The following is a 9807-nucleotide window of genomic DNA, read 5'->3' on the forward strand; positions in this document are numbered from 1 at the left end:
AGTATGTAAATATCTCTAGCAGCCCATCTAAAATTGCAATATTTACAGTATGAATCATTCATTCATTTTACATTGAATCATGATCTATTCAAGGTGTGAAGCAACAGGAATCATCTTAACCATTATCCTGCTAAATTTTTAAAATGGGCTGGCCTATCATTCAGTTTGGTCAGTACCATTTATTATTCAGAGGGGTGTTCACTGAAAAGTTACTGTGTGAACAGCGAACAGTGGTGACAAAGATGAGCTTGCATGGATGTACAGGCTCATCTTGGTCTGCAGTGGTCACAAAGGCCGAGTCACTTGCTGCCAGTAGGCTAAAGGTTAATTTTATATTGAAAGTATGTCTTTCAATCAAGTTCCTTTTTTTTCACAGAATGTTTGAAAGACAAATACATCCTACTAATGACACTGTATATAAAGTTGCCATTTAGTAACCTATGCTTCTTGTATTTTGAAGTTCTACATTGCTATTACATGCATTTATATAGGAACATGTTTTACTGTAATTAAGGATGGTGTTGTGATGGTATTGTTGATCATATTGTGACCTCAGTTAAGCCTCATAATTCTACTGTTGTGTTCTCACAAAACATTTTAGCATAAGTTTATACCTTTAAAATTGCATATCTACCTGTGCAGTCTCATTTGCTCTTATTTAACTACTGGCTTTTTTCCTACAAAGAGGTTTCTGTAGACTAGAAGTGTAAACCACTGACAACAAAAACACCTTCAGGTTTTAGCTGGACTACTAGAGATCTGGTCTTGTGCTAAAACTTTGTAATTCAGATGGTTATATAAACTTATATTGTCTATCTATTCAGTGTATCTGTATAGGTATTATAGAATTAGGCCGAGGCCTGGGCCAGGGGTCTGAATTGTGTTGTACATGTCTTTACCTCTAATCAGTAGGCTTGGTTGCATTCTATTCTTCCAGATGGTCTTAAAAGATTCTATTGACTGAGTAAAACTCTGATTTCATTATGGAACAAGTTACAAAAATTGACCTGAATTACAGTAAAACATGGCCTTACACTAACATTTCCTCGAAATATCTAGTCATGAGATGTAGTTCAGTAAACCTTACAGCTCTTTCTATCTGCAGAAAATGGTTTATTGAACAAAATATGTCTCAGAAATATACGTCTTGTTTTGATTTTCATGCAGCACGCAGCTTTCATTTCCATTAGGTCGGAGAACCACGACTGATACAATATATGCATTATAAACATGCCTCTTACCATAAAATGTTTGTTTCATATATTTATATTTTTTTTAATCTGCTGATTTTATATTATACACCTACTGAATGACTTACCAGTCAGTAGTCAAAACTATTGCCTGAGGTAGAGAGGACTGAGGTCCGATAGTTGTGACTATTGCCTGAGGTCGAGAGGACTGAGGTCCGATAGTTGTCACTATTGCCTGAGGTCGAGAGGACTGAGGTGGAGAGGACTGAGGTCCGATAGTTGTGACTATTGACTGGCAAGCCATTCAGTAAGTGTTTTATTACATGACATCAGAAATGATTTTCAGATTTTTTTTTCTTCAAGTTTTAACTTTAGCCCCGCAAAATTGAGTCGATAGACCGGTCAATTGCAAAATCTATGAACTGTCAATTTATAGATAAGGAGTCCTATAGTAGAGATTAGACAATATTGTTTATCAGTTATTTACAATAATAGATACTCATATGTAGTGTTTCTTTTTCTACTCTTTCTTAAAAAGAATTATGATTTATACATTTACTCAAATTTGATATCAGATTTTAAAAGTTTGTCTGATGTTGGAAAAAAATCAGTTTTATCTGCTTCATCAGGTATTTGTAGGACGTTGATCTAAATTGTCTATAAGAATTAAATTTCATTTCAGCCAATGAAAAGGCTTTATCTTTTAGCATGTTTTATTATGGATACTTTTATTTTCAATCTGTCTATTGGTTGGTTGTGTGCAGAAAATCGTCCATAGTTCAACTAATCAGATGATCAAAGGGTTGGGTATGAATTAAGAAATAATTTATAGCAAGAGTGTTTTAACACTATCTATGCACGATAGGTGGTTATACGTCGGGCTCAATAATTTCACAAGAGCGAAGCCCGAGTGAAATTATTTGTACGACGTATTACCGCCCGAGTGTATAAATAGTATTAAAACACGGTTTTGCTATGAATTATTTCGATTCTAATAAGCCCTGAATCTAAAACAGTAGATAAAATATAGTAGTGCTCTTTCTTGGTCGCAACAAAAGCATTGACGTCATCGCATGTTAACGTGATGTCATCCTAGCGTCAGAGTGTTTTAACAGAAAAGCGTATTAGAATGAATATTGTATTATACAGATTTATATTGGTGTAACAGACTAAATTGACAGAGATATCTATTAAAGAATGCAAAAACTGTAAAATTCTTCTAGACAGTAATCAAGTATATTGATAATAGATTTCATTTGCTTGATAGTGCTATGCTTACACATGACTATTGTATGTTAAATTTTACATGTATATCATTTACACATACCTGTTTATAATCAAAAGCAATTTCTAAGTGGGAAAGAGGAGTTGTGTAGGTGGGCAGATTAGTAAAGATATTGGAACCATGACTTTGTTAATAATTTCACTTGTTTTCTCGTACATAAAATAGGTTATTTTTTTTACTTTGATCAAGTAAATAGTCTTACTAAATTCCTTTTTATATGAAAATTGAAGCTTAAATTTGACCAGTTTCAAACCAGTTATAATTTTTTGATGTTTTATAGTGCCAACCAGTAGTTGTTCAAAGCATTTTCCTTTCTAAGTTTCTGCCATGTGAAATTTGAAGTTTGACGGGTTTCCGACAAGTCATAAATTTGTGTTGTGTTACAGTGCAAAACAATGAATATTCATTGTATTTTGTAAATTTATGATCAAGATTTAAGTATGCTTCCAAGAAATGGTTTAATATCTTTATTAAGTGCATCAGTTATATGAGCTAAATACTTTGCTTTGTTTATAAAGTTGAAACGTGTGTTATTGGACTGTTTTCACAATGTTTTTGTACTACATGTGTGTGACATTGTCCTATACGTGTGTGACATTGTCCTATACGTGTGTGACATTGTCCTATATGTGTGTGACATAGTACTATACGTGTGTGACAGGATTACAGTGTAAATATTCTTAATCAGGGCAATCAAGTTGCCATATAATCAGTGTCCGACAAATTTATAATTTTACTGGTAGCCCACTGGGCTACCAGATTTTTTTTCTGGTAGCCCAGCATTTTCTTATAGTTGCTCAGAAAATTAACCACGAAAGTACCAACTTGCTCTATCCATACCCGACTTATAAGATGTGAGAATAAGATGGGTCTTTAACAATATTTTGTTAATAACAGAAATCTAAAAACACAAAGATAAACATTTCATTCTCTTTAATCATAATATAGAAGTACAAGTTGAAGTTAATACAACATCTTATTAAAGAAACATTGTTACACAAGTATCTCTTAGTTTACAACTTAAAAGTCTTAAAATATTAAAATTGTAAATTTCTGTCAGTATTGAGATCAACTTGAGTACTCATACTTTCTATACCAGTAATCACAAATAAATTGTATTAGATGTTCATAAAATGTATTTAAATTGCAAGTCACTGTCAATCTTCACAGGTGGCAGTATCATTGATTGGTCACCCCTTCCCCACCCTAAGACCCCTGATACCATCCTGTAAAACATTCTCAGGTGTTACTTAATATTCCCACCCTACAAGACCCCTGATACAATCATGAAAAAAAATTCAACTATCAAAACAGTTGGATAGTTGAAAAAAAAATTTCAGGGTTTTATCAGGGGTCTTGTAGGGTGGGGATATTAAGGAACACCTGAGAATGTCAGAATTTTTTCAGGGTGGTATCAGGGTCTTAGGGTGGGGAAGGGGTGACCAATCTGATTGGTGATTGGCAATCAATGATACTGCCACCTGTGTCAATATTGAGATCAACTTGAGTACTTGTACATTCTATAAACATTCTATAATCTCTAGTTAAATGTTCACATAATCATGAAATGGTATTAACCAAAGAAATCGGCATTATACAAAAGACTCGTGTAGTAAATTGACAGTTTTTATGTTTTACGTTTTTTTCGCACATGCTGACAGACATGTTACTAATGACTCATTTTGCGCTGGTTCCCAGCCTTTGAACTGTCGAAGCAGTGAAAGCGTGGTACCTATCATAATCAGTCTTCAGTAATGTGAGGATCCAGTTGAATAAAGAGATTTTGACTGGTGCATCGGTCATAATTAACTATCGTTAAATCGGTCTACTTTGATTAGTCGAGCGGAGACCAGTCCACGATAGTTTGCATATTTGATATTCGTAGGCGGAGACTGCTTCTGCGGCCACCGTTGAAATTATCGATAAATGGGCGGGGTTAAACTAATAGCACGGTTTACGACCCGTTAATCAGTACACATGGAAAGTTGTTTATTGCAAGTTACAATCGAGTAAACGACCGGATGTTGATGATTTTGTTGGGAAGTTTTGTAAAATATACAATAACCGGGCTGCTGATGCTTCAAATTTATGGTTGCCCGGCGGGCTTCCGCCGGTATTTTTTTGGTAGCCCGACGAAAATTTCTGGTAGCCCGCGGGCTCCGGGCAATTGATTTGTCGGACACTGCATATAATCTATACAGCATGTGACTGGCTACCCTCGATGATATTTGTATGTTACAGGAATTTTACTTGTACAGTGTGTATGTCGGTTTTATGTAGTTTGGATCATTTTTCACCATTTGGTGCTTATAATATTATGATCATTAGATTGGATTAGGAATGTCAAATACTGAATGTCGAAAACTGAATGTCAAATACTGAGCTAGATCTAATATAACTTTATACACAAGTATGCCAATGTTAGTATGTCAAGCTCTGAATACAATTATACTTCATTTTAAAGTGAACAGAATTTGTAGCTTCTTTATGCCCTCTTTATTTATTGTTAGCTTGACTATTTGAGGAAAAGTGAGAGCTATTCTACTCACCTGCATCATCGTCAACATCACAACTTATTTAAAGTTCTGTGTTCAAGTTCATATGTCAGAAAAAGTTATTTGATTGAATGTATTTATGTAGAAAAAATGTTTGGGAGGTATATAAAGTGTTTGTTTACACAGGTGGTGGCATGTACAATGTTGACTGTATATTGGATTAAAAATTCATATGACATCCCTCTGATCCAATGTGCATTCATAACCAATAATCAAGTTAGGGAACTGTTGGTTGGAATTAATTTAATTAATGGCTAATGTTTGACTTTTTTTTTTAATTTATACATTTCCATAATGAAATTTTAATTTATTATAAAATTGTTATGAATAACTCTGATACACAAGTCTTGCCGAGTTACGGTCATTGTTTGACTTGGAAATTGTCAAATAGCCGAGCACGCTGTGTCATGGACAGCTTTTATTTGGAAAAAAAAATCCTTGGTTTAACGGAGAAGACATATTTTTATTTGCTGAAATTTTTATAATTTCCATGAATTGGTAGGTGAACAAAGCTTCATCATAGAACTTTAAGAAAAATTATAGTTTTAGGTAGATCTGTTTAGATTCTTTGATTCATTCATATTTTTCTTGTGCCTAGATACTTATCCAAGATAATCTATTGTTCTTTTATGTTTAAGTATACATGTTATCACTGCTAATGTAAAAATGTGTTCACCTTTGTTAACCCATGTTGATGACTTATAGAACAAATGTATTGCATGAAATGTTTTCATTGAGCTGATAGGACTTAAGGTAGATATCTTTAGATGAAACCTCTGCAATGAAGTGGAGCTTTTATGTATTATTTTCTTATTTATAACAAATTATATAAGAGCAAAATTTATACCCTTTTCCAATTTGTAAAAAATAGCTTACTTCATTTGTTTGTTTCATTTTGGTGTAGCATGTTTTTCCAACTGAAGTTCATGGCTCATGGTCACGAGTTCACTCCCTAATCGAGGCTTATGTCCTCTGTGACGATTTGATAAGACACTGCACCTGAAGTCATTATATCATTAATCTCTGATTCATGTGCAGAAGAAGTTGACAGTTACTTGCATAAAACAGGTTACTGGTAATATTGGCACAGAATCCAGGAAAACTGGTTAGATTAATTGTCAGTCATCAGACCCTTCTTAAGAAGACAATTTTTCCCATGGGAAAGCTGTAAGTTGATTGGAAACAGACAAAATCTAGTTAATTTACCACTGTTACACTACTTAACAACATATGATAAAACGTGTTGTCCATCTCAAAGATTTTAAACTAGAAATGTATGTATGCTGCAATTAGGTACACAAGTCATATACAATGGTTTCATATTTCTGACTTTGTCATTTCATACCCCTAGCTTCCCAGATGATTTTACTTTGTTTTAAAAGTAAAAAGTTTTTAAACGATCGCACTTGGAATAGGAATCTGGAAAGTATACAAGGAGTAAGTGTTCTGTAGAACATTTCATGTAGTATATTAATGTTTACCCCACCCCTTGAAAATTTGCAGCAATTTATATTTAGAATTTTTATATGTACATTTGTAAATAAGTCACATCAGGTAGTAAGGCTGTATAGTAGAGAAATAGAAAACATCTAGTTGTTTTTTTGTCAAGAAAATAATGAAATGATTTGATTCAAAAATGCAATAAACAGGGTTAGTAAGGGTTGGAGCTAAATTTTGGTAATCAGGGGAGTGTTTTTGCACCATTATTTGTTTTCGAGATCTCTGTTGTACAGTAATAATGTGTTGTTTTTTCAAGAATACATGAACTATTACCTGTTATATATATCAGCTTAGAAACGTTTGTGTAAATGGCATATTAAATTAAAAATGCCTTGTACAGAATAAAATTCAAATGAAGTGAGATATTTGCTTGTTTAGAGTATTCTTTTGCTCCTGTGGCCCATATTGTTTTATGTTGCCCTTAGGTTTGCAATAATAAATAAAATTCTGGCCATGGAATGAATGTGTTGGAATTCAGTAACCTTGGTTAAATCGTAAGGAAAAGGAAACGACCATTTTTTTTGGTAAGGTTGTAAGAGCTTTGTCTTTTATCAGTGTAAAATTCTGGGAAATGATTTAATTTCCTGGGTATAAAGTTCATGGTTTTGCCGAAAATAAGTATTTTCTTGGTGTATGAATTTGTGGATTTCTACTTGTCAAGATAAAAGAATTGAGATTTAATTCCATTGAAGCCACCAGGATATCCAAGAAAATCAGTCCCTTATAAAGATTAATGATTTCACAGTATTCAAGCTAGGCAAAATACATCTAACCTTATTTCACATTTTAACACATTTTTAGTCATCTTAACCTTTAGATAGATTGGTCCATCATTCAGTACCACTTATTAATCCACCGCCGTGGCGGAGGGATTATAGGAATGGTCTGCGTCCGTCCGTCTTTCCGTTCTTCCATCCGTAACAAAATTGTGTTCGGTCCATATCTCCTAAACCCCTTGAAGGATTTTCATGAAACTTGGGTCAAATGATCACCTAATCAAGACGATGTGCAGAACCCATGAGTCAGTCTTGTCGGTTCAAGGTCAAGGTCACAACTCAGGGTCAAAGGTTTGAACCTGCCATTTTGTGTCCGCTCTATATCTCCTAAACCCCTGGAAGGAATTTTATAAAACTTGGGTCAAATGATCACCTCATCAAGACGATGTGCAAAACCCATGAGTCAGTCATGCCGGCTCAAGGTCAAGGTCACAACTTAGGGTCAAAGGTTTGAGCCTTCCATTTTGTGTCCGCTCTATATCTCCTAAACCCCTTGAAGGATTTTCATCAAACTTGGGTCAAAAGATCACCTCATCAAGGCGATGTGCAGAACTTATGAGTCAGCCATGTCGGCTCAAGGTCAAGGTCACAACTGAAGGTCAAAGGTTTGAGCCTTCCATTTCGTGTCCGCTCTATATCTCCTAAACCCCTTGAAGGAATTTTATAAAACTTGGGTCAAATGATTACCTCATCAGAACGATGTGCAGAAATTATGAGTCAACCATGCCAGCTCAAGGTCAAGGTCACAACTAAGGGTCGAAGGTTTGAGCCTTCCATTTGGTGTCCACTCTGTATCTCCTTAACCCCTTGAAGGATTTTCATCAAACTTGGGTCAAATGATCACCTCATCAAGAACTCATGAGTCAGCCATGTCAACTCAAGGTCAAGGTCACAACTGAAGGTCAAAGGTTTCAGCTCTGTATCTCCTAAACCCCTTGAAGGATTTTCATGAAACTTTGGTCAAATGATCACCTCATCAAGATGTTGTGCAGAATTCACGAGTCAGCCATGTCAGTTCAAGGTCAAGGTCACAGCTAAAATCAAAGGTTTACCCTTTCACTATCCATAGCAGTGGTGGGGGATTTAGCTGTCTTTCAGACTGCCTTGTTATTCAAAGAGGTATGCGTGGAAAATTTACTAAGGGCGAACGTGCAGACCATGGTCAGCCTGCACGAAAGTGCACACAAAATATATATGAAAGCAAAATCACTGGCAAGGTAGCTCAAATGATGCCAGATTTACAGTCCTTGACTGTATAAGTCGGCTATATTGTATAGAATTTGCATGAAGAGAAACATGTGAATTCAACATAATTAAATCTTTTCTAGCAGTCCTGCTACAATCAGATCTACTTGAATTTCATCAGAAGTTGCTCCACAGGAAATCCTGCTTATCCTTTGGATGACCTGTCTCTGGTACCCAGCAGGATACATGATCTAGTCAAAGAATGCATTAGAGATAACTTGGTTGAAGGAAATGACTTTACATTATAGGAGATCAGAGCCATCCCTTTAACAGTTTTACATTCTTACCACTAGAGGATGCTTTGAGACAGATTTGCTGAAGTTCCATCACAATGTTTGGAGAAATGACTTTCAACAACACAGAGGTTAACACGTAATTCATATCAGCTTTAATCTCGGGCATTAGAATCTGCTTCAAACTAAATTTGGTTGAATTCCATAAAGAATTTTTATACGCCCGAAGGGACGTATTATGTTATGACGCTGGTGTCCGTCCGTCTGTCCATTAGCAATTTCGTGTGTGCTCTGTAACTCTTGAACCCCTCACTTCAAGGTCAAGGTCACACTTAGGAGTCAAAGGTCATATCAGTTTGTTTCATGTCCGCTCTAACTCTTGAACCCCTTGAAGGATTTCAAAGAAACTTGACACAAATGTTCACCACACCAAGACGACGTGCAGAGTGCATGTTCTGGACAGCTCGCTTCAAGGTCAAGGTCACACTTAGGGGTCAAAAGTCATATCAGTTTGTTCCGTGTCTGCTCTGTAACTCTTGAACTGCTGGAAGGATTTCAATGAAACTTGGCAGAAATGTTCACCATACTGAGGCGATGTGCAAAGTGCATGTTCCGGATGACTCGCTTCAAGGTCAAAGTCACACTTAAGGGTCAAAGGTCATATATGACTTTGCTTTGTGTATATTGCTCTGCATTGCAGTGCTCTTGTTTTTATTTGGCAGATCTCTTTTTTGTACTGACAATAATTTTTTTTTTAGTTACTTTCCTTTTATGTTACTATAAATAGCTTATTTTGAAACTTTTTTATTATTGGCCGTAGGGAAAAACCGAGACCACTTTTCTGTGGTACAACATGGATGTTACTTCCAATTTTTAGGTGTATTTTTACATACCTGTACCTGATAAGGATTTTTTTGTAGACTTTGAATATTTTTTTTTTGTGGACTTAGATTTATTTTTTGAAGTTTTCCTTTTGTTGTTTCAGTCCTTTGGGCTACAACAATCAAGTTCTTAAAATTTTGC

The sequence above is a fragment of the Mercenaria mercenaria genome, chromosome 12, assembly GCF_021730395.1.
Source record: "Mercenaria mercenaria strain notata chromosome 12, MADL_Memer_1, whole genome shotgun sequence".
Taxonomy (NCBI): domain Eukaryota; kingdom Metazoa; phylum Mollusca; class Bivalvia; order Venerida; family Veneridae; genus Mercenaria; species Mercenaria mercenaria.